Source organism: Nicotiana tabacum, chromosome 16 (genome assembly GCF_000715075.1).
Source record: "Nicotiana tabacum cultivar K326 chromosome 16, ASM71507v2, whole genome shotgun sequence".
NCBI classification, from domain to species: Eukaryota; Viridiplantae; Streptophyta; class Magnoliopsida; order Solanales; family Solanaceae; genus Nicotiana; species Nicotiana tabacum.
In genome coordinates, this window is record NC_134095.1 from 79,358,832 (window position 1) to 79,386,045 (window position 27,214).

Below are 27,214 nucleotides of genomic sequence, written 5' to 3' on the forward strand. Positions count from 1 at the left end.
TGTGTTTGGGCGTGGTTTCGGATCAATTCGGGTTGTTTGGTTGCAGTTGTTGCTGGTTCTGGTGTTATCCTTCGCGAACGCGAAGAGATTCCCGCGTTCGTGAAGAAGGTTTTTTGCGAGGTCTTGGAACAGCCTACGCGAACACGTGAGGTCTCCTGCGAACACGTAGAAGGAAGAGGGAGCGGGGCTTGGAGCAGGTGACCTTCGCGAACTCGTCTGCTGGAACACGAACATGAAAGGGTGGTGGTCAAAGGTCCGCGAACGTGACCAGGCTGCCGCGAACGCGTAGGGGAATTCAGAGGCAGTGCATTTTTTGCCTTCGCGATCGCGATGGCCTTTCCGCAATCACGAAGAACGGAAGTGCTGGGCAATGTCATTTTAAAGACGAGATTTTGCCCATTTTCCTTCATATTTCATTTTGGTTGGGCAATTTTTGGAGCTTTTGAAGAGTAGATTTCATCATCTATTATGAGGAAGTGATTTCTACTAGTTGTGAGTTAAATACAAGGTTTATATATGGATTTAGACATGTAAATTTTTAGATATATGTGACTTGGAATAAAGATCTAGTAATTGGTATTTTTGGATTGTGACCACGAATTTGGCCATGGAATTGGGAATAAATTATATATTGAGTTTGTGGGGTTATGGGTAATGTTTACCTTCGAATATTTTCGGAATCTGGGCATGTGAGCTCGAGGGATCGAGGGTGATTTTATCGACTTTTCGAGCGGAGTTGGGAATTGTTGTAAATTGAATTATAATGAGTATTATAGTAAACATTTATGGATTTGCACGTTTATTGACTAGTTTTGGAGTAATGGGCATCGGTTGAGTTGTTGGAAAGGTGTTGGAGCCGATTATGGAACTTCGGAACGAGGTAAGTATCTTTTCTAACCTTGTAAGAGGAAATTAATCTCATAGGTAAATTGATTTACTATGTGCTTCTATTTGTGGGGACTATATACGCACGAGGTGACGAGAGTCCGTGCGTAGCTACTATTATGCTTATTCCCGGATTGTCTAGGACCCAAATCATGTTATACTTGTGATGTTTGCAACATACTTGTTAATTTAATTGCTTAAATCATATTGAAACTTGGTAAAGGAATTGTAAAAGGTTAAACTTCATTTTCTTCGCCATTAACGAGAATTGGTATTTCCTTGAATAATTGCCCCTTAATAAATCATGAATTTATTGTTTTAAATGTATTTTCTCTTTTTTTTTGAGCGGGACGAATGCCTTGTAGTAGATAGATGCATCTATGGTTCGTGTCATTCGACCCTTGGTAGTGCACAGTTTAAATATTTATGTTGGATCGGGTCGTATGACCTCGGCATGATTTGCGCATGATAAATCTTTGGAACTAATAATAATTGATATTGATTCATTGGCTTGAGATATAAATGTATAAATGATGAAAATAAATTTGGAAATTTCCTATTAATAAAAGAATTGTTTACTTACTTCTTGCTATTGAGTTTTCAGTTATTTTATACGATCCATGCTTAATTATAATATTAGTATTTTATTGTTAGCCCATAGTAAGTGTAAGAGTCGACCCCTAATCACTACTTCTTCGAGGTTAGACTGGATACCTACTGGGTATGTGTTGATTTACGTACTCATACTACACTTGCTACATATTTTTGTGCAGGTATATATAGGTCTAGTGGCCTTGTGGGCGTAGATGTGTTGTTATTTGCGGGGACTTAGGTGAGCTGCATTTCATATTATGATCCTCAGCCAACAGAGTCTTCTTCAGAACTATTTATATTTTTCCTGTTTAATTTGTATTTCGGACATATGTTTTATTTTATTTTACTCCCTAGTTGGTGCTCATGCATTTGTGAAATCGGGTGTTACGGGTACTTATTAGTTGTTCAGGATTGTAGTGGTGAAAACATTTTCATTTACTCCGTAAATTTTATCTCTTATTATTTAATTGTAGGAAATTACGATTCAAAAATACTAAAATGAGTAATTAAGTTAATTAATTATTGTTGGCTTGCCTGACAACGGTTTTAGGTGCCATCATGACCTGTAATGGATTTTAGTTCGTGACAATTGCAGATTGTAGATAATGTTGTTTTACGGTCTATTTGCATGAGAGGTGAGGTGAAAATTTATTGCTAGTCCAGATGCTTGAGTGAATAGTCTAGAACTTGCCCCGAATGTGCTTGGCAAAATTTTGAGTTCGCTTGGTTGGAAAGATGATTATAGGCTTTTCTTGGACCGTTTGAGCTTTCAATTTCCACCCTATAATCATTTTCCCTAGTCAGCCCCCTTTTAATCCTTTAGCTTTTCTCTTTTGGTAACCTTGCTATAACCCATTCACCTTTTGAACATGATCTCCTCCAGGCACCCAGACCCTCCTAAGCACTCATATGTAGTATGTAGCTCAAAGCCTAAGTTTGGGGGAAAGTTGAGAAATCTAAACGAGGTACCAAGGCATTGAAAGAGAGAAAAGAAATGATTTCCATGAAAGAGAAAGAAAGAAATGAAAATAATGTGAAAACCAAAAAAGAGAAAATAAGGGAGATTGATGAAATAGAGTGAGCAAAGTATCTCTGGCATAAAAATTAAGGGAGAAAAAGAATAAAAGTGTAAACAAAGAGTGATGACAAGTCTCTCTAGCCTCCAGGAAGAAGGAATACCTCTAAGGGTTTGACAAATGTGAGCCAAGAAACGAGATGTGAAGTATTTAAGTAAGGGTATAACCACTTGTATCTAATATAATATCCTACCCCAGACCAAAAACCTTCATTACAACCCAAAAGAAGTCCTATTTTATTTCGAACCGAGCATGCTTACATTAGTGGAGTACATGAGGGTCAAGCCTTTAGTACTTGAAGTTTAACTTGTGACATTCCTTTTTGAGAGAAGAGTGAAACCGTTGTTGCACTAGAAATTGAGTGTTGAAATTTGAAGTGAGCAATGCAAATGGAAGGTAGAAGAGGAAGAGTTTGGAATCCCCCATGATCTACATGAAATGACAAGACCCTTAATGAATAAAGTTAACTATTGAGGCTCAAATGTCACATTAGAATTACAAGAGATGAGAAAGTTGCACCTTTTTGAAAAGTTTGACAACTTGTTTAGAATTTATGAGTGTTGTGGGTAATTGTTGGTACCAACTGAATATAAAAGACTTGTAAGTTAGTCCTTGAAATGATCATACAATGCGGGAAAGAGGGATCTAATCTAGTTGTTTGAGGACAAGCAAGGACTTAAGTTGGGGGAGTTGATAAGTGTAGATTTCAACCACTTATTAGTACATTCTTGCTATAGTTTTTAGTCCGAACAAACTAATTTTTATCCTCGAATCTAATAAAAATGGTTAAATTGTAGTTGTGCTGGAGAATGTAAGCTCAACGAAGAAACATGACTAAAAAGGAGATGTTCTAGCCAAGTTCAACAAAGAGGAGAAGAGCTAATAGAATTGTGATTCACAGAATTCTATCAGCAGCAGCAAATGCAAGTGCGTTCCGCGGAACATGAAATGTGGTTGCAGAAGAAGAACTGAAGCTTTAGGGATTTTTGGCAGAAGTGTGGTACGCAAACTAAAATGTGCTATCGCACTTGGTCAACAAAATAAGTTCGCACTGACAAGCTTGATAGATCAGAGAATGTGCAATCAAATAAGTTTAAAGCTTTCTCAAATGCCCGCAGAAATTCAAGTGCGGCCGCAAAAGCTTAAGTGTGGCTGCAGAATCTAAAGTGAAATCTCAAAATTCCTCCTACTGAAAACACAACATTATCAACCCAGCTGTAGTGCGAATAGCCCCCCCCCCCCCCCCCCGAAGGGCATTTTTGACAAAGATTTTGGGAGCCCTGCAAATAGGACTTTATGACTTTTTTAGGAAATCTTTTCATTGTAGCAGCTGGTAGTTCGTCTTTTTTTCCATTTGGAGTAATTTTGAGCTACAATTGGGGATAATCATCTACTCTTCCATTTTTTATGTCCATTAACATAATTAGGTAGATTTTTATCTATGTTTGTGATCCAACCTTAGTGTGTAAAACTTATGGGTATTTATTATTATGCTTGTTATTGATTGGGTTAGAGTTTTTTTAGCCTTGTGCATGCTTTAAAGTTAGAATTGATGGTTTCAAATATTGATTCATGCCTATTTGACTTTGATCTTACTTGAATTTAGTCTCGAAAAACTTGGCTAATAAGAAATTGAACTAATTTAATTAGTGATTAGCTTAATTAAAGGATTTGAACTAGAGATAGGGATAATTTAACTTGGACACATTATCAATTGCATTTTTAGCCACCCATTTGGACTTAAGAGAGCTAAACTGGGCATAATCACTCCTTAATCGAGAAGTATTGAGTGAGTATTTGAGTATTGAGGGTCATATCAACCTCGATCTACCAAGAAAGTATGAATTTACTTTACCTATTAGTTTTACACCTAGGTTAAGGTTACAACCCTGGGATTTTCTCTATTTGATAAAACTTCAATAATATTTCAATTATTACTTGTTTGTGAGCTTAGTCAAAGTCCTTAGTAGTTTATTTGGTAAGATTGATACACACTTTTGTTTGAAAGTTAAATTTAGATATTTTGAGTTGCTCTCTTAAATATTTATCTTAATACCCAATTTAAACCCCTTTGGGATTCGACCCCGACTTGTTTTGGGTTTTATTATTGTAACGACTGTTCATATTCCTTTAATTGGGGTGTGAATTGGATGTAATCAGAAGGAGAGAGTTTAGGTACCAAGGTATGTCAGTGCAATTCATTTATTCCAGTAGCTTCCCAATTTCAAAAAAAACTCTATACATAAATATAAACCTCTTATTTGACCACAACCCAAGTTTTAGTTTAAAAAAACTCTATAGGATAGTCATCAATTCCTCGAGCTTTTTATTCAGGCATATCTTATATTGTTGCATCTATCTCTTCTCTATTTACTTCCTGGACCATACTGTGATGACCCGGCCCGTCGTCTTAAGAATTAACGCCCCGATCCCTTATTAACTACTTTTTCTGTATTTATTTCTGCTATTTTAATTTGTCGGGATGTTCGGTTTTGAGTTTCGGAGAGTTTTGGGACACTTAATCCCTAAATAAGAGCTTAAGTGTTGGAAATTTGACCGTAGTCGGAATAGTGTGAAGACGGGCTCGGAATAGAAATCTGATGGTTCCATTATCTCCGTTGGGTGATTTCGGTCTTAGGGGCGTATTCGGATTGTGTTTTGGAGGTCCGTAGCTAATTTACGCTTGAAATGCCGAAAGGCCAAATTTTGAAGTTTCCGGTTCGATAGTGAGATTTTGATTCGAGGGTCGGAATATAATTCCACAAGTTGGAGTAGCTCTGTAGTGTTGAATGAGACGTGTGTACAAACTTTTAGGTCATTCGGACGAGGTTTGATAGACTTTTTGATTGAAAGTGTATTTTTAGAGTTTTGAAGTTCTTAGGCTTGAATTCGTGGTTGATTTGCCGTTTCGATGTGGTTTTAGGTGTTTTAAGGATTGGTATAAGTTTGTGCAGAGGTATTGGACTTGTTTGTGCTTTTGGTTGGCGTCCCAGAGGCCTCGGGATAATTTCGGGTGGTTAACGGGAAATTTGAAAGTTGGAAATTGCAGCTGAAGTCTTTGGGCTACTGTCATTACTGCATCTGCGATTGGTAGGCCGCAGATGCGACTAGTGCAGATGCGGAGTTGAGGTGCAAAAGCGGCTAAGAGGAATTTGAGCAGGGACCGCAGAAGCGATAGGATTACCGCACTTGCGGGACTGCAGATGCAGCATCTGGGTCGCAGGTGCGGAGATGGAACTTTAAGTGAGAACCACAGAAGCGGTATCGCAGATGCGATGGGTGGACCGCAGATGCGGGATTGCTGGGCAGAACATATAAATAGTTGCCTTCACGAATTTGAGCTATTCTTTCACCATTTTCATCCGGGAAGTGAGCTTTTGGGGAGGTTTTGAGATGGACTTCAAGGGAACTTCGAGGAGGTAAGATTCTTGGAACCTAAACTCGTTATTGAGGTCATTTTTATCATTATAAACATGAAAATTTAAGGAAAATCAGTGGTAAATTTAGGGGTTAGGGCTTGACTAATTAGAGACCTTTGAGCGATGATTTGAGGGACCATTTGAGGTCCGATTTTGATACTTTTGGTATGACTGAACTCATGAGAGTGTGAGTATTCTGGAAATGTAAATTTTACCTAATTCCGAGACGTGAGGCCCAATGGGCGTTTTGGTCATTTTACCTAATTTCTCGTATTAGCTTAGAATTTCTTTGTAGAATCAGTTACTTGAAGTGTTATTTACATTATGAAATTGCATTGAATAGATTTGGGCCCTTTGGAGTCGAGTACTCGTGGCAAGAATGTGGCTTCGAGTTGATTTTGAGCCGGTTCGAGGTAAGTGGCTTGCCTAACCTTGTGTGGGGGACTTTCCCCTTAGGATTTAGTATTACTGTTAATTGAAATGCCTTGTACGTGAGGTGACGAGTGTGTACTTGTGCTAATTGTTGAAAATCCGATTTTTATTAAGTAATTACTAGTATGTTTCTTTTCATGTTTATATTACCTGCATTTAAAGCATGTTGTTAGCTTAGGAAAGCATGTCTAAGTATTTTAATTGCCTTATTTGCTCAAACTGCTTTATCTGAATTCTTTGCAGCATGCTAGTCTAGAATTACTTGTTTGCCTTAATTTAAAATTGACATTTTCTGAATATTTTCCTGATGCTGCTGTGTAATTACATTTGGTACTCCAGATGTGGGATTCTGGTAGCTCCCCCTTGTCTGTTTATTTGGGACTACGGATGTGGGATTTCTAGTAAATCCCCTTGTACAGTTATATGGAACTACGGGACTGCACCCAATATATTCCCCGGTACTGGGTATTTACATTTGGGACTACGGAACGAGATTCCGGTAGATCCCCGAGCACTATGAGTTGGACTACAGGACGGGATCCTGGGAGATCCATTAGATATGTATATTTGGGACTACAGGACGGTATCCTGGGAGATCCCCAATTGTTATTTTGGTACTGAGTCGTATTTTTTTCTGTGTTTACCTTGCCTCTATAATAGTTGTTGTTGCCCTTTATATCTTATGTTACTTTTACGGCTGTACTTATTTATACTGTTCTGTTCTACACTGTCGAACTTTTTGTTTTATTTAACCTCAGTAGGGCCCTGACCTTCCTCGTCACTACCCGACCGAGGTTAGGCTTGGCACTTACTAAGTACCGCTATAGTGTACTCATGCCTTTCAACGCATATTTTTCATGTGCAGATCCAGGTACTTTGACTCAGTCCTATCACCCTTGAGGCAAGGCGACTGCTCCAGAGACTTCGAGGTATATCTTTCGCGTCTGCAGACCGAGGAGTCCCTTTCGATTCCATCTTGTAGTGATAGCCCTTCTATTTTCTTCTGTTGATGTAGACATTCCGGAATTAGAGCATTTTTGTTATATTCATAGCTTGTGATTCATGGGTTTCCGAGTTTTGGGAAAATTATGATCACGTAATTTTTGCCCTATGTGAAATACTCCTACAAATTAAAGAAATAGATTTTTCCCCAATTGTTTGCAATTTTATAGGATTTTTGTAGGATTTTTGTTAATTGTTTGCATTTCTGTGCATGATTACTTTTATTAAAATCATGAAAAAAATACCAAAATACCATGCATTGCATTTAGATTTTGTGTTCATATTTTAGGATTAATTAATTAATTAATTGCTTTATTAAAAATGAAAATTACAAAAATGGCTCATTTTTACATTCTTAGCTTTTAATTTTGGATTATTAAGTTTTCTCTTTTAATTTAGGATCAACTAATTTTTATAAATATTATGGTTACATAATTAGCTTAATTTTTTAATTTAAATTAATTTAGAAATTTAATTTAGGTTTTTAATTAATTAAAGAAAGAAAAAAAACAAAAAGAAAAGAAAATTGAAAAAAGTTGGTTTTAAATTCAATTGGGCCAAACATTTTAGAAGCCCAAATTTTCCCCCAACCCAGCCCAGACCGGGTCGACCCGACCCAACACCCAATATTCGGACCCTTATTCTTCTTAATTAACCTAAAACCTAATACACCATATACACTAGATGCCTAAGAGTAGATCCGCCGTTTCCATCAAACAAAGACCCCCCCACCCCCGTTCTTCATCTTCTTCAGCAAAGAACACCAAAAAAGAACCCCACCCCCTGAAGTTTGTCTTCTTCACCCCACCCAAAAGGTCCACCAACAGCCACTGCTTCGCCGAAACACCATTCAACCAGTAGTCGTCGACCCATCTTCAGCCAAGAGAAGCAGCAGCTAACATACACACACACACACCCTATATCTTTCTCCTTCACCTCACAGCAACCAGCCTGCCATCAACCATCCTCCAACTCACCGCTCCATCACTACCAGAACTGGCCGAAAACCGGCGACCATACATGCTGAAGCGCACAGAAGCGACGAGCGAAAAAAAATAATAATTAAAAAAATAAATTTAGAAATAGAGCAAGGAACAGAGAAACGGAGGACGGGAATGAACGGATTTTCCTACTTTGATTTCTGATTCAAATCCCTTTGATTTTCATTTCAAGTGCTAGCTTCTTCTTCTGATTTCCTATGTTAAAACCATGGAGATTTATTAAAGTTAGGAGGTTGTTTGAAGTTGGTTCGCAGTTCCGGTTTCGTCGCCATATCGAGGTTCCCATCAATGGGTCATTTGGATTATTTTATTCTGGATTTTATTATTTTTCAAGTTGTCATTTGCAAATCCGAGGTGCCGATTCGAGGTTCATTGTGGTCGAATTTAAGTTTGTCGATTTTATTGCCTATTTTCTGTCGCTTGGCATTGTCAAGCTGTCAAACAATCAAATTTCAGATTTATTCAAGGTCTATTTCTCCTTTTCTTTTACTGTTTTGGCTTAAGCTCATGTTTCTGTTTCGTTGATCTTTTTAGTTAATGTTTCATTGTCGTTTGTGATGCTTTAGTAGTGTTTGTGTGCATTTTTGTTCTGATAATTAATGTTTGTGCGTTTCCGTTGTGCAATTTGTATTTCTACCCTTCTCTCCATTGTTTGTGTGTTTCTGTTGTGCAATTTGGAGCTGATGCTATTGAAGCCTCAATACACTTCCACGTCAGAACCAAAACTGAATTTGAAAGCTGATCCGGTGAGAAAGCTAATCACTGAAAGGGTCCCTGTTCGCCTTTTATATTCTCCATTGTTGAGGATATGTTCTAATGCAATTACGTGCTAGGATTCTAGTGTATCAATTGCAATTTGTATTTGGAATATTTTGGTTGGCATATAGAAGTTATTGAAAGCAGTTGTTGATTCTCAAAACCTTAAAATGAACAGTATAATAGGTTACTAGCACAATGTTTTTTCGCACAAAATAATTAAAGGCTTAACCTAGCGTCCAATGCATATCTATAATTAGTAGCTTTATAATGAATTCCGACTTAGTTTTAAATATAAATACCCGTAGTTCGCTTCAAATTGAGTACCAATCCTTTGAAATAAATTGAGGTGTGCCATCCAATCACATAGCCTATGACCCTCACATTAACAATATAACTTAGATACTAAATATGAATGCTTGTAGTTTGCTTTAGGCGCGTTTAATGTATCGTCGTGATTGTGGACACGTTCGCGTGACATAATTACGATTTTTTTTTTTTTGTAAAAAAAAATAAAAATCGGAGTATGCGTTCGCGCAACTTTGGCTAAAATTTCTTAATAATAAAGAGGCGTTATTAATTGTGGACACGTTTGCATGATATGATTTTTGACACACCAAACAAATGAGTACACATGCGCATGACCTGTTTCAAGATAATTTCTTAATTAAAAGAGGCAAATGCACATAGGTTCTAAAATGAGTATTAGACAATTTTAATAAGCCAAGTATGATCAAAGCGACCGTGCTAGAACCACAAAACTCGGGAATATCTAACACCTTCTCCCGGGTTAACAGAATTCCTTACCTGGATTTCTGTGTTTGTAGACCATAAATAGAGTCAACTTCCTCGATTCGGGATTTTAAACTGGTGACTTGGGACACCATAAATTATCCCAAGTGGCGATTCTGATTTTAAATAAAATAATCATGTTTCGATTGTCACTTAAATTGGAAAAAACTCCCTTATACCCTTTCGGGGGTAGTAAAAAGGAGGTGTGACAGCTCTGGCGACTCCGCTGGGGAAAAGAACCTAGAACTTCTAGTTCAGGATTCAGAATTCGAGCTTGTTGATATGATTTTTACTTGGCTTTATTTATTGTTAATATTATTGTACTTTGTGAACCTAATGTGATAATTGATGTTTATTTACCATTTCGATATTGTTTGAATTGTATTAAAATGCCTTCTTGCGTCACCCCTCTGAGTCTTCTAAAAATGGTGCACACGTTCGCGTGGCCCGCTTTTTCTGTAGAAGTTATACCAAATAGAACGAGGCTGGGCCAACAACAAGGCCGGGTAGTCTTTAATGCTCCCGGTACGTTTCCCCCTCTTCGGCTCGAGTTGTCCGCTCGGGTAAAGCCAGGTCAAGAACATAACCCCAGGTTTAAACTTAGAATAACATAGTCTCATGTCGGATCCCTAGTAGGCACGTTTGTTTACATAATGTGCATTTGACTTTGGGACTCAACACAAGGGTTGGGTCCGTCTAGGACAGGTGTACCCAAAAAATAAAAGACCATCCTGATGCATCCTTTGTGCTACATGTTGCAATCTTCAAGGGTAAAAGAGTCATTTGGCGAACCAATGATAGTTGAGGGCAAATGAAAAAAAAAGAAAAAAGAGGGTGAAGAGTGAAAATAAAGCAAGTAGGGCCCAGTTATATTTTCTTTCACATTTTGTTAAGAAAAAGACAAAAAAAAAATGAAATGAAAAATTCAAAAAAAAAAAGATTTTGCACATTTTTATTATTTTCCGAAAATCAAAAAATCAAAAAAAAAGGAAAAGAGAATCCAAAAAGAGTTTACATGTTTTATCATTTTTCAGAAAAAAAAAAAAGACAAAAATATATTTTTCTCTAAATTAGTTATTTTTTTAATTCTCGCCCGTATCCAATCTGCCCGAACTACGCGAACCTGATTCTTGTCTTTCGGAGCGGGATACGTAGGCAACCCACATAGGGTCCGGTCTTTCTAGTGAGTTTAGGTTCTTGGCTTCGCGGGGTCTTAGCCAAATCTTGTATTTTTAGCCACTTTTAGCCACATAGGTTAATTTTAGAAAAATAGTCACAATCATGTCTTTCATGTGTCCAACAGGAAGGGTTATTGTCTCACATAACGTTCTAGGTCTTTAACTTTATTTGGTCTTAATTTTCTCACACGGGTGTGGACTTACTTACCGGAGTTTGGGCATGACAGACACCCCAGGACCATCCAGGCATGGTCGCTCATTCTGGAGTTTGCTTAAGGAGATTTTTTTTAGTTATTATGTTTTGAGACTGTTTTTCTTTTTATGTCATCATTTACCTTCTAGTTTTGTGCAGTAATGTCGAATCTTTTGTTATTGTATTTCTTATTTTGTATTGAAAAAAGATGTGTAATAAATCAAAAATCCAAAAAAAGAGATTTTGCATTTTTATATTTCTGTTATATGTTTTCTTTAGAATACTAACTCTAGAAATTCAAAAAAATCTTTTGTGATTTTCCTTAGGATATTAATATCTAGAACTCAAAATAAAAATTGCTTTTATATTTCCTTTAGTATATTAAGACTAAAAATTCAAAAAAAAAAAAAAAGAAGAAGAGAATTTTCTTTTAGTACCTCTTTAAAAGTTTTCTTTTAAGATATTAATTCCAAAAATCCAAAAAGATTTTCTTCTGAGGTTCTTCTTTAAGAAATTAACGAAAAAATGAAAAAATGTTCTTTTATTTTTACTAGAACTTTAGGATATTGTACATAGAAGAAAAAAAAACATACTTTATCTTTTGTTTATCTTTAAAGTTTCTTCCTTAGATAATCAAAAACTGAAATCCAAAAATATTTTTTATCTTGTTCATTTCTCGTTTCGAAATATTTCTTCAAGGATATCAAATGAAAATTTAAAATATTTTTCTTTAGTTTATTCTTTAGATTTCCCTCCTAAAAAAAGAATCAAAAAATATTTTTCTCTTGTAGGGATTTTCCTTAATAATTTCTCGTAGAGTATCTATTTCAAAAAAAGAAAAATGATATATGCTCGTTTAAGGTTGAGTTTAGAATAGGTTATACAAAATTAAGTCTATAAAATTCAAAAAAACGATTTGCTTCTTTTATTTCTCTTTTCTCATAAGAATAGTCATTAAAGTAAAAAAAAAAATAAAGAAAAAAAGTGTTGGTTTGTTTCCTTTATTTCCGATCTTCCCTAACTACGCAAAGATCTGATTCATGCAGCGTCATGATACGTAGGCAACCTATAGAGGGTTCGATCGAATTGTTTTTGAAAAAAAAAAGAAAAAAATGGAGATGAAATTATGGGATGTGAGAAATGAGAAGAAAGAAAAGAGTGATAATTAGAAAAAATAGAAGAAGGGAAATGAGCAAGCAAGTGCTAGAAAAGGAAAGAAAAGAGAAGATTGAAATGAACAAAATTGGGATGATGCCAAGTGACCTTGTGACCTTAGAAGTGATTCTAGAACCATTAATTGTTGCTAGGTGCATTGCACAGAATGTGATATTTTTAGTTGTTAAATGCCCTAACGCTAACATGATGACTTCATTTTGTTCCTCTTTGTTATCCTCATTATAGCAAGAGGGTGGTTGGTTTGTGGTTCTTAAACTGGTAACTTATCCATACAACACAAGGTCAAAGAGCAAGGTAGCCATGGCTAGCAAAGACTTGGACACATGGGTTATTGATCCGTCTAAGGAAATTGTTGAATCAGAATCTGAGTTGAAAAAAGGTCTTAAGGTTGAAAGGACAGATGGCCGAAATATACCAAGCCTGAATTAGTGGGCGTCCTCCACCATCAGTTCCCACTAACTACACTGAAAGCCTTGTCATCATTCTGCCACTGTCACAAGTCCAGGATATCTCCCCACAACTTTTTCACTCTCCACTCCCCAGAATAGCCTCATATCCCGCTCCTTTGACCACTCATGTTTTTGTAGATCATCCACCTGCTACCTTTCCTCGATCCTCTAGCGAGATTGTGTTCAAAGTCCCCGATGTCCAACACTATGCTCCAGAGCCAATTTTTAAGGCCTTGGGTCCGTACTCTTATGCTCCTTATTTTGATCCTCCTAGTGAGACTGCAAAGCCTGCTAAGACAGTGGAGAAAGATGAGCTATCCAGAAAGCCAAAAGGATCTAAAACGCCAAAGCTTAATTTATATGATGGACGTGGAGATCCAGTAGCTCATCTGAGAGGTTACTGCAATAAAATGAGAAGTGTTGGTGGAAAATATGATTTGTTGTTGGCGTATTTCAGTGAGAGCTTGACTAGGGCAGCTTTGGAATGGTATAATCGTCAAGATGTCAATAAGTGGAATTCATGGGATGACATGGCTCAAGATTTTGTTCGGTACTATCAGTACAATGAAGACATTAACCCAGACCGCTCATCCCTATCTTTGATAGAAAAGAAATCCAATGAACGTTTTAGGGAGTTTTGGTTTAGATGGAACAAACAAGTGGCTCGGGACAGTTCTCCCATTGATAGAAAAGATGTTGTTGAGCCCCGCCAATGATAGGATCTAGTGGATATTCCTGCTAAACGCTTTCAGCCTCAATACCGACCCCATAAATATCCTCGTACTCCAGATAATCCTCACCAATGCTACTTTCCTCCACAAAATCCCCAAGATCATACCTCACCTTCCAAGTACTCTATCTACAATGCACCGCCATATGCTCCACACCCACGAGACCCGCGATGGCCTGCACCATTTTCGCAAATATCTTACCCGCCTCCTTAAGCATATCAACCACTTACCTGCAAAAGGTTTCAACCGAGGCCAGAGAACAAAATGAAAAGGCAACAGGAAAAAGAAAAGAATTTCACTCCTATTGGTGAATCATATGCCAGTTTGTTCCAAAGGTTGAGGCAATTGGACATGTTAAAGCCTATTCAGATAAAAGTATTGTACCATCTTCCAAAGAATTTTGATTATTCTCAAAGGTGTTCATATTGCTCTAATGCCCCGGAGCACAACATAGAAAAGTGTTGGAATATGAAAAGAGCAGTTCAGAAGTTTGTCACTGCAGGTGGCATTACCGTACAAAATCCAGATGCAGCAGATACTACCCAAAGTCCATTGCCTGTTCATAATGAGACGCATAATGTGGGCATGATTTGTGTTGAAAATGAATATGAAAACTCTTCTGAGTTCCTTGGAAGGCCACTTGCTGCAAAGTTTTCAGCGCTATCAGTCTCGGTTCCAGAAGTTGATCTTAAGAACGAGTTGGCAAAAGGGACCTAAAAGCAATTTGCTAAGGTCAATGTGATGGAGACTTGTGAAGGTTCTAGTAATGTTGATGCGGAACTCAGTGGCTAAGATGTCGAGCTTGGTGATTGGAAAGATGCTCTTTTGTTGGTTAGCCGGGGAGGAGTTCTGGTGGTTTATTTTGTTTTCATTTCTATTGTCTGATTTGTCTCAAAGTTGTAATCCAAATATTATCTTGTGACTCAAACCCTTATATCCTTTTATTGTGCCTAGTTCCTTTAGTCGTAGTACCCCTTTTAGTGTTATTTAGGTTTTTGCAGGGTCATAACCCCAATGTGTTTTGTTTGTTGTTCAAACCCTTTCACCGTCCGTCTAATGCAATTTCCTATTTTCTGTTATTTCTAGTCAGTGTTTGTTTAGTTCTCTCTTCTTTTTATAGTTCTTTTCCTGCTGACTCTAGTGACATGACGTGAACGCATAATTCTAGGCATGGTCTTAAAAGTTAGCCTAATCATGAAGCAATAAAAAAAATTTGAAGATGATATGGACATCTGAGGGAAGTAAGTAAAGGTATTTTGAGATCACCTAAAGCCCGAATTGTGTGAAACTGGGGCAAATAGTTTGGGAAGTTAATGGGATGACAAGAATTTGTTACAAGAGAGTGCGTCCAAACGATTTGAAGTGAGCAGTTTTGAGTTCAAGTACACCTCAATTTACAAGATAAAGTCAAGGGAGTTTGCTCCAAACAGACGGAGGGTACCCATCGTGAAGAAGAAATCACTCAATGAGAGTTTTGTACTCAACAAGGCACTAAAAATGGAAAGCATATCAATGATATCAATGACGAAGCTGTAAAAGAAATGTTGTGTGTGCTCTTTCAGCTACCTAAACACTTATACCATTCGATACCCTTTTGAGTCTGTACTGATTTCTTTGACCTTCCCTATTTTGGAATCAAGTTAGTCATACGGAAAAAAAAGAAGTTCATGTCCCCATAGGTTTATTTTAGAAAGTTCATTCCAAAAGGAAAATTCCAAAAAAAGAGAGAAAAATAGAGATAAAGAAAGAAAAAAGGGAAAAAAAGAAATAAAAAAGGAAAAAGAAAAAGGCAAATAGTAACAAAAAGTAGTCGTGTGAACTACGTTTGACCTGATTCTTGTTACCACAAGATAGGCAGGTAGCCTTACGGTTCGGTCATACCAAATAAAGTATTTCATAATCCCACAAAGTCGAGAGTAGCGTAGTCTTTGTTAGAAATTCCATCTAAAAAAAAGAGGATTAAATTCCCTTGTTTTAGAAATTGGGGAAAAGTTTTAGAATGGAATATAAAAGCTGTAAATAAATTAACCTCGTTGTCTTAATTATTTTGAGCCTTTATGATATCCTTTCTTTCTAACCCTGTCAAAAAGCCACATTACCGTCCAAAAAAGACCTCCCGGATAATCTTTGAGAGTGTTGATTTTAGACATGCCAAGAGTATATGATGTTTTTACCATGGTTAATGCCTTATCATCTGCAAAATCAGAGAAAAATAAAGGAAAAAGAACAAAATGAGAGAGTCTTATCGGTGAAAACCTTCACAGGCACCATAAGGCGACGGTGGGTTGAGAGAAAGAACAAAATGAGATAGGCTTGATGGTGAAAACCCTTCGGGCACTACAAGTCGAATAAGGATCGTGAATCAGATAAGATAATCAGAGCATTGAAGCCTAGTTTCATGGCAAAGAGGTACAACAAGAGTTGAGCATTAGATTTACTTGACAGATTAGGCCACTTAATCCAAAGGTGCATGTCATTGTCGTTAGAGTTGGTATCCACATATGATAAGTTTCTACTTTGCGATTTTCTTGTTAGGTATCATCTCTTTCCATTGTCCCTTACTTTGTTCCTTTTGTCTTGTTTACTTCCTCTTCTTGAGTCTGTTTGGTCAAAACAAGTGAGAAATGACTTCAAAATTTGCTACCAACTTTCCAATTACACAAAGAGGAGTATGGTTAGCACATCAAAGCGACATAAGTCAGGAAAGAGCAGTATACGCACTGAATGGATAACAATCGGTGTGCTTTGGGATTCATGAGAAATGCAAATGTTTAGTAAATGGCAATTCATGAGCATAATGCAACAGATAAAGAGTATTGGGTTTGAACAGATCAGAGGTGTTTTCTGTGATAAGGGTGACAGAGAAAGTGTTTAGTTAATGAACAAGCAATGTATTTCAAGTTGAAATCAAAGTTATCAAGGCAAGTGAAGGAGCAATTGCCGCAAAGTCAAGGCCATAAACCAACCACCATGTTTAAACTCACAAGTTTTCTTTGTCTGAAATAGGGACAAAAGCTATGTTCATATCAAAGCTTGGAAGCTTGAAATTTTCAGGTGTAATGCCCTAATTCTTCTTACACAAAGGCTATTGAGAAGATCACACATCACCACCCAGGAGAAACACTTCCTAGTCTGGGTTTTCAAGTTATATTTTTGTTTTAGGAGACGCACTTCCTAAATTGAGATCTTACCACTAGGAGACGCACTTCCTAGTTTGGATCATATGAGTTTTAGTCACTGAAGTTTTCACCCCTAGGAGATGCACTTCCTAGTCTTGGTCATTTAAATTCATCCCTAGGAGATGCACATCCTAGTTGCAGTCATTGAAATTTTACCCGTTAGGAGATGCACTTCCTAGTAGGGGTCTTTCAAATTATACTTATTAGGAGACGTACTTCCTAGCCTTAGTAATTTAAATTCATTCCTAGGAGATGCACTTCCTAGTTTGTGTCATTGAAGTTTCACCCCTAGGAGACGCACGTCCTAGTCTGGGTCTTTCAGGAGACGTACTTCCTAAATTGAAATTTCACCCTTAGGAGATGCACTTCCTAGTCAGGGTCTTTTAAGATACACTTTCAGGAGACACACTTCCTAAATCGAGATTCCGCCCGTAAGAGACGCACGTCCTAGTTGGAGTCATTGAAGTTTTACCCGTTAGGAGACGCACTTTCTAGTCTGGTTTTTTTAGGATATACCTTTAGGAGACGCACTTCCTAAATTGAGATTTTACCCCTAGGTTCCTAGTTTTGGGTCACTTAAGTTCATTCATAGGAGACGCACTTCCTAGTTTGAGTCATTGAAGTTTCAGCCGTAGGAGATGCACTTCCTAGTCTGGGTTTTTCATGATACACTTTCAGGAGACGCACTTCCTAAATTGAGATTCCTCCCCTAAGAGACGCATTTCCTGGTTTGGTTCATTCAAGTTTCACCCGTAGGAGACGCACTTCCTAGTCAGGGTCTTTCAAGTTATATTTTGTTTTAGGAGATGCACTTCCTAAATTGAGATTCCTCCACTAGGAGATGCATGTCCTAGTTTGGTTTATTCAAGTTTCACCCGTAGGAGACGCACTTCCTAATCTAGGTCATTCAGGTTTTATTTTAGCAGACGCATTCGCTGGTCAAAGTTTCTTGGTCTTATACATAGGAGATGCACATCCTAGTCAAGTGTCTAGTTTACTTTCATCATTGCATCAATACCATAAGTGGTTTACAGTTTTGCTAACAACTCACAAATCTTCCTAGTGCAAACTGGGGAAGAAAATTTGTTTGTTTTGTTGTTTTGATTGCAGGCACCCAACTAGAGAACAAGGGAATTCGCTTCGAAATAATTTAAAGTTTCGAGTCAGTATCAGGCGCCCACCTGGAGAACAAGGGAACATTTTAGAATTCAATTTAAGTTAGAAATAGAAGAAGCTTGAGGCAAGAATGCAGGTCAACAGTCCGAGATGATTAACAAAAGTAGTCTCAATCCAGAATAAAAAAGGAAAACGAAAAAAAAAAAAAGTGAATCCAAAGGCAGATGCAGAGAAAGATGTGAACTGCTCAAGACATGGCTGAATTCAAGAGCACTACATGTCCAGTCTTGATCCGAAGAAGCCGTGGAAGAAGGAACTAACACTTGCAGCTAACAAGCATCAAGGTTCAAATCTAAAGTTTACATGAAGAACCATTCAAGACTCAAGATCAAGCTTCAGAAGACTTATAGATAGGAATCTTGTAACTCGTAGTTGACAGGCTTAGTTAATCTTTTTCATTTTTTGATTTTTGATGTAATAACAGGACCGCGGACCGGAACCTTGATAGAACGGCACCTCACTTGACTCTCTAACTCTGCTCTTCCTCATTTTCCTAAACTAAACTAACCTGATTCCTTTACAACCAAAGATATGTAGGCAACCTCAGAAGCAAGGTTCGGTCAAATCTTTCAAAAATGCTTCCCACAGAGTATCCAAACGGGCAAAAATTGCTCGTATCCCCTCACTTTATCTTTGTCCAAAAACTCGTCGTGTTTCCGAGCAAAGAGGGGCAGTTGTGAGCACGTGTCCTACAAATTAAAGAAATAGATTTTTCCCCAATTGTTTGCAATTTTACAGGATTTTTGTTAATTGTTTGCATTTCTGTCCATATATACTTTATTAAAATCATGAAAAAATACCAAAATACCATGCATTGCATTTAAATTTTGTGTTCACATTTTAGGATTAATTAAATAATTAATTGCTTTATTAAAAATGAAAATTATAAAAATGGCTCATTTTTACATTCTTAGCTTTTAATTTTGGATTATTAAGTTTTCTCATTTAATTTAGGATCAACTAATTTTTATAAATATTATGGTTATATAATTAGCTTAATTTTATAATCTGAATTAATTTAGGTTTTTAATTAATTAAAGAAAGAAAACAAAACAAAAAGAAAAGGAAATTGAAAAAGGCTGATTTTAAATTCAATTGGGCCAAACATTTTAGAAGCCCAAAATTTCCCCCAACCAAGCCCAGACCGGGTTGACTCGACCCAACACCCAATATCCGGACCCTTATTCTTAATTAACCTAAAACCTAATACACCATATACACTAGATGCCTAAGAGTAGATCCGCCGTTTCCATCAAACAAAGACCCCCCCACCCCCGTTCTTCATCTTCTTCAGCAAAGAACACCAAAAACGAACCCCACCCCCTGAAGTTCGTCTTCTTCACCCCATCCCAAACGTCCGCTAACCAACACAAACAGCCACTGCTTCACCGGAACACCAATCAACCAGTAGTCGTCGACCCATCTTCAGCCAAGAGAAGTAGCAACTAACACACACACACACACACCATCTCTTTCTCTTTCACCTCACAGCAACCAGCCCACCATCAACCATCCTCCAACTCGCCACTCCCTCACTACCAGAACTGGCCGAAAACCGGCGACCATACACACTGAAGCGCACAGAAGCGGACGAGAGAAAAAAATAATAATTAAAAAACAAATCTGGAAATATAGCAAGGAACAGAGAAACGGAGGACGGGAATGAACGGATTTTCCTACTTTGATTTACAATTCAAATCCCTTTGATTTTCATTTCAAATTCTAGCTTCTTCTTCTGATTTCCTAAGTTAAAACCATGGAGTTTGATTAAATTTAGGAGGTTGTTTGAAGTTGGTTCGCAGTTCCGATTTCGTCTCCATATCGAGGTTCCCATCAATTGGTCGTTTGGATAGTTTTATTCTGGATTTTACTCTTTTTCAAGTTGTCTTTTACCAATCCGAGGTGCTGATTCGAGGTTCATTGTGGTCGAATTTGAGTTTGTCGATTTTATTGCCGATTTTCTGTCGCTTAGCATTGTCAAGCTGTCAAACAATCAAATTTCAGATTTATTCAAGGTCTATTTATCCTTTTCTTTTACTGTTTTGGCTTAAGCTCATGTTTCTGTTTCGTTGATCTTTTTAGTTAATGTTTCATTGTCGTTTGTGATGCTTTAGTAGTGTTTGTGTGCATTTTTGTTCTGATAATTAATGTTTTTGCGTTTCCGTTGTGCAATTTGTATTTCTTCCCTTCTCTCCATTGTTTGTGTGTTTCTGTTGTGCAATTTGGAGCTGATGCTATTGAAGCCTCAATACACTTCCACGTCAGAACCAAAAGTGAATTTGAAAGCTGATCCGGTGAGAAAGCTAATCACTGAAAGGGTCCCTGTTCGCCTTTTATATTCTCCATTGTTGAGGATATGTTCTAATGAAATTACGTGCTGGGATTCTAGTGTATCAATTGCAATTTGTATTTGGAATATTTTGGTTGGCATATAGAAGTTATTGAAAGCAGTTGTTGATTCTCAAAACCTTAAAATGAACAGTATAATAGGTTACTAGCCCAATGTTTTTTCGCACAAAATAATTAAAGGCTTAACCTAGCGTCCAATGCATATCTATAATTAGTAGCTTTATAATGAATTCCGACTTAGTTTTAAATATAAATACATGTAGTTCGCTTCAAATTGAGTACCAATCCTTTGAAATAAATTGAGGTGTGTCATCCAATCACATAGCCTATGAACCTCACATTAACAATATAACTTAGATACTAAATATGAATGCTTGTAGTTTGCTTTAGGCGCGTTTAATGTATCGTCGTGATTGTGGACACGTTCGCGTGACATAATTACAATTTTTTTTAAAAAAATAAAAATAAAAATCGGAGTATGCGTTCGCGCAACTTTGGCTAAAATTTCTTAATAATAAAGAGGCGTTATTAATTGTGGACACGTTTGCATGATATGATTTTTGACACACCAAACAAATGAGTACACATGTGCATGACCTGTTTCAAGATAATTTCTTAATTAAAAGAGGCAAATGCACATAGGTTCTAAAATGAGTAATAGACAATTTTAATAAGCCAAGTATGATCAAAGCGACCGTGCTAGAATCACGGAATTCGGGAATGCCAAACACCTTCTCCCGGGTTAACAGAATTCCTTACCTGGATTTCTGTGTTCGTAGACCATAAATAGAGTCAACTTCCTCTATTCGGGATTTTAAACCGGTGACTTGGGATACCATAAATTATCCCAAGTGGCGACTCTGATTTTAAATAAAATAATCCTATTTCGATTGTCACTTAAATTTGAAAAAACTCTCTTATACCCTTTCGGGGGTAGTAAAAAGGAGGTGTGAGAAAAGTGTATTGGTTTTAAAAGTTAATGTTGTATATGTCGAGCGGCACTTTTAAATGCTGTTTTATTACTCTATTTCTGTTTTAAATTATTTTCTTCCGCAAATTTGGTCTATCTTCCCCATCTTAGGCTTACCTAGTCATAGAGACTAGGTGCCCGTCATGATTGTTCATGGAGGGCGAACCGGGGTTGTGACAAGTTGGTATCAGAGCTCTAGGTTCATAGGAGTCATGAATCATAATCCGGTTTATTAGAGTCTCGCTAATCGGTACAGAGACGTCTGTACTTATCTACAAGAGGCTATGTAACTGTTTGGAAAATTCCACTTCATTTGATTTCATTGTCGTGCGAGATTTTGAGGTCACAACTCTATACTTCTATCTTCTATTATCTAATAGACGGTGAGGACACGCTCTACCCGAGATGATCAGGCACCCGCACCCCCGACTATAGCCGTCAAAGGCCGGGGCCAGGGTAGAGGTCGAGGATGCGCACGTGGTGCAGCCAAAGCACCTACACGAGCTGCCATCAAGGTACCACCAGCAGTTCCAGTCGGAGTCCACGCACTTGATATGTCTACTGCTACTACTACTCCAGCACTTTAGGAGACTCTGGCACAGTTTATGAGCATGTACACCACTTTGGCTCAGGCAGGGTTACTTCCCTTGCTGCAGCTATATCTCAGGCCGGGGGAGGGGCACAGACTCCCGCCACCCGCACTCCTGAGCAGTGAGTGCATGTTGAGAAGGTCCCTAAGATTATTCCTGTACAACCTGCAGTCCGAGATCATCCGGAGGATAGGGTAGCGATTTCTGAGGATGAGCAGTTGAGGCTTGAGAGGTTCAAAATGTACAAGCCTCCTATATTCAGTGGTCTAGCATCGGATGATGCTCTAGGATTTCTAGATGAGTGTTACCGCATTCTCCGTACCATGGGTATACCAGGGTCGAGCGGGGTTTTCTTCACTACCTTTCAGCTTCGAGGAGACGCCTATGAGTAGTGGTGCACCTATGAATTAGCCAGTCCGGATGAGGCTGCTTCACTGACTTAGACTCGGTTTTCAGATCTGTTCCTATGAGATTATGTTCCTCAAAGACTCAAAGACGTATGGAGTTTGAGCATTTGTGCCCGGGTGCTATGACTATCTCAAAGGATGTTGTCCATTACTCGTTTGTCTAGACATGCCCCAACCTTGGTTTCTACTGTTCGCGAGAGGGTTCGCCAGTTTATTGAGGGGCTTATTTCCAGCATCAGGTCTAGCATGGCTCGTGAGTTGGAGATGGATATTTCTTATCAGCAGGTGGTGAGCATTGCTAGGAGGATTGAGGGTATGCATGCTAGGGAGAGAGAGGAGAGGGAGGCCAAGAGGTCTCGAGAGCCGGGACATTACTTTGGTACCCATGCCCCAGCTGTAGGTCATCATGGTAGGGGTTATATAAGTTGCCCTGTTCATTCAGCTCTTCCAGCAGCCAGTGGTATTCCAACTCCTCATAGGCCTCAAGAGCCTTATTATGCACCTCCGGTTTCTACTGCGCCTCTTGCGCGGGGTGCTTCTAGAGGTCAGTCCAGAAGACCTGGTCCAAGCTAGTCACAACCGCCACATACTCCTAGAGCCTGTTTTGAGTGTGGTGACACATGCCATATGGTGAGGAATTGCCCTAGACTTGGGAGGGGTGCACCTTTACGGACTTCTCAGCCACAGTGTGCCCCGCAGAGTTCTTAGGCTATCGTTATAGCTCCAGATGCTACCCCACCTGCTCATCTAGGTATAGGTAGAGGTCGCCATAGAGGGGGAGGCCAAGACAGATACTATGCCATTCCTACCCGTACTGAGGCTGTTGCCTCTAATTCTGTCATCACAGGTATTATACTGGTTTGTCACATAGATGCATCGGTTCTATTTGATCCAGGCTCCACTTACTCTTATGTGTCTTCTTATTTTGCTCCACATTTGGGTGTACCTCGGGATTCTTTGAGTTCCACTATTTATGTTTCTACTCCTGTGGGAGTTTTTCTTGTTGTGGATCGCATTTATCGGTCATGTTTGGTTGCTCTTAGTGGTTTTGAGACCAGAGCCGATTTATTGTTGCTCAGCATGGTAGATTTTGATATTATCTTGGGCATGGACTAGTTGTCGCCCCATTATTCTATTCTTGATTGTCACGCTAAAACCATGACGCTAGTTATGCCAGGTGTACCGCGTGTTGGGTGGAGGGGTACATTAGATCACACTCCTAGTAGAGTTACTTCTTTTCTTAAAGCTCAGCGTATGGTTTAGAAGGGGTGTCACACGTATTTAGCTTATGTGAGAGATGTCAGTATTAATACTCCTTTAATTGATTTGGTCCCAATAGTATGTGATTTTCTCGATATGCTTCCAGCAGCTCTTCCGGGCATGCCGTCTGATAGAGATATTGATTTTGGCATTGATCTGTTGCCGGGAACTCAACCCATTTCTATTCCTCCGTACCGTATGACTCCTCCTGAGTTGAAGGATTAGTTATATGAATTGCTTGATAAGGGTTTTATTCGGCCCAGTGTGTCACCTTGGGGTGCTCCTGTCTTGTTTGTGAAGAAAATGTATAGTTCTATACATATGTGTATTGATTATCGCCAGTTGAACAAGGTTACAGTGAAGAACTGTTATCCTTTGCCTCGTATTGATGATCTGTTTGACCAGCTTCAAGGCGCACGGGTGTTTTCTAAGATTGACTTGCGCTCAGGTTACCATCAGTTGAAGATTCGGGAGGCAGATATCCCGAAGACTGCTTTCAGGACTCAGTATGGTCATTAGGAGTTCCTTGTTATGTCATTTGGGCTGACCAATGCCCCAACAGCCTTTATGCATTTGATGCACAGTGTGTTCCGGTCGTATCTTGACTCGTTCATTATTGTCTTTATTGATGATATTCTGGCGTATTCCCGGAGTCAGGAAGATCATGAGCAACACTTGAGGACAGTGCTTCAGACCTTGACAGAAAAGAAGTTATATGCTAAGTTCTCGAAATGTGAGTTTTGGTTGGATTCCGTGGCATTCTTAGGCCATGTGGTGTCGAGTGAGGGTATTCAGGTGGATCCGAAGAAAGTAGAGGCTGTCTAGAGTTGGCCCAGACCATCCTCAGCTACAGAGATCCGCAGTTTTCTTGGCTTGGCGGGTTATTACCGTCATTTTGTTGAGGGGTTTTCATCGATTGCAACCTCTATGACCAGAGTAACTCAAAAAGGTGCTCCGTTCCAGTGGATGAAAGAGTATGAGGCGAGCTTTCAGAAGCTCAAGACAGCTTTGACTATAGCCCCAGTGTTGATATTACCTACAGGTTCGGGGTCTTATATGGTTTATTGTGATGCCTCGAGGATTGTCCTTGGAGCGATTGTGATGCAGGACGGTAGGGTGATTGCCTACGCGTCCAGACAGTTGAAGGTTCACGAGAAGAATTATCCGGTCCACGACAATGAGTTAGCTGCCATTGTTCATGCCCTGAAGATCTGGCGTCATTATTTGTACGTTGTTCCCTGTGAGATTTATACTGATCATCGGAGCTTGCAGCACCTGTTCAAGCAAATGGATCTAAATATGCGCCAGATGAGATGGTTAGAGTTGCTGAAGGACTATGATATCACTATTTTGTATCACTCGGGCAAGGCCAATGTGGTGGCCGATGCTTTGAGTCGTCGGGCAGAGAGTTTGAGGAGTTTGGTTTATTTACCAGCATCGGAGAGGCCTATGGCGATGGATGTTCAGGCCTTAGCCAGCTAGTTTGTGAGATTGGATCTTTCGAAGCCCAGTCGGTTTCTAGCTTGCGTGGTTTCTTGGTCTTCCTTATTTGATCGTATCAGGGAGCGTCAATATGATGACCCTTATTTACTTGTCCTCTAAGACAAGGTTCAGTACGGTGATGCAAGAGATGTGACGATCGGTGATGATGGGGTATTGAGGATGCAGGGTCAGATTTGTGTACCCAATATTGATGGGCTTCGAGAGTTGATTCTAGAGGAAGCCCATAGTTCGCAGTATTCCATTCATCCGGGTGCCGTGAAGATGTACCAGGATTTGAGACAGCACTATTGATGGAGGCGGATGAAGAAAGATATAGTTGGATTTGTAGCTCGGTGGCTCAACTGTCAGCAGGTGAAGTATGAGCACCAGAGATCGGGTGGGTTGCTTCAGCAGATAGAGATTCCGTAGTGGAAGTGGGAGCGGATCACCATGGACTTTGTAGTTGGGCTCCTACGGACTTTGAGAAAATTCGATGTTATTTGGGTGATTATGGATCGACTGACCAAGTCCGCGCATTTCATTCATGTGTGTACTACCTATTTTTCAGAGCATCTCACGGAGATTTATATCTGGGAGATTGTCCGTCTGCATGGTATTCCAGTTTCTATCACTTCAGATAGAGGTACTTAGTTCACATCACGGTTCTGGAGGGCTGCTCAACATGAGTTGGGTACTCGAGTGGAGTTGAGTACATCATTTCACCCTCAGACGGAGGGACAGTCCAAGCACACTATTCAGATTCTTGATGTTATGCCCCGAGTGTGTGTGATTGAGTTTGGAGGTTCTTGGGATCAGTTCCTGCCACTGGCGGAGTTTTCTTACAACAACAGCTATCAGTCCAACATTCAGATGGCGCCGTATGAGGCTTTATACTATAGGATAGTCAACAATTCCTAGAGCTTTTTATTCAAGCATATCTTATATTGTTGTATCTATCTCTTCTCTATTTACTTCCTGGCCATAATGTGATGACTCGGTCGGTCGTCTTAAGAATTAACACCCCGATCCCCTATTAACTGCTTTTACCGTATTTATTTCTGCTATTTTGATTTGCCGGGATGTTCGGTTTTCAGTTTCAGAGAGTTTTGGGACACTTAGTCCCTAAATGAGAGCTTAAGTGTTGGAAATTTGACCGTAGTTGGAAAAGTGTGAAGACGGGCTCGGAATGGAAATCTGATGGTTCTGTTAGCTCCGTTGGGTGATTTCGGACTAGGGGCATGTTCGGATTGTGTTTTGGAGGTATGTAGCTTATTTAGGCTTGAAATGCCGAAAGGTCGAATTTTTAAGTTTCCAGTTCAATAGTGAGATTTTGATACAAGGGTCAGAATGGAATTCCAAAAGTTGAAGTAGCTATGTAGTGTTAAATGTGATGTGTGTGCAAAATTTCAGGTCATTCGGGTGAGGTTTGATAGACATTTTGATCGAAAGCGTATTTTTAGAGTTTTTGAGTTCTTAGGCTTAAATTCGTGGTTGATTCGTCGTTTCGATGTGGTTTTAGGTGTTTTAAGGATTGGTATAAGTTTGGACAGGGGTATTGGACTTGTTTGTGCTTTTGGTTGTGGTCCCGAGGGCCTCGGAATGATTTCGGGTGGTTAACGGGAAGTTGGAAAGTTGGAAATTGCAGCTGAAGTCTTTGGGCTGCGGTCATAACCGCATCTGCGGTTGGTAGGCTGCAGATGCGACTACCGTAGATGCTGAGGTGAGCCACAGAAGCGACTAAGAGGAATTTGAGCAGGGACCGCAGAAGCGATAGGATTACCGCACCTACGGGACCGCAGATGCGACATCTGGGTCACAGGTGCGGAGATGGAACTTTAAGTGAGAACCTCAGAAGCGGTTCCCCAAACACAGGTGCGATAGGTGGACTGCAGATGCGGGATTTCTGGGCAGAACATATAAATAGTTGCCTTCACAAATTTGAGCTATTCTTTCACCATTTTCATCCGGGAAGTGAGCTTTTGGGGAGGTTTTGAGAGGGAATTCAAGGTAACTTCGAGGAGGTAAGATTCTTGGAACCTACACTCGTTATTGGCGTGATTTTTATCATTATAAACATAAAAATTTAAGGAAGATCAGTGGTAAATTTGGGGGTAGGG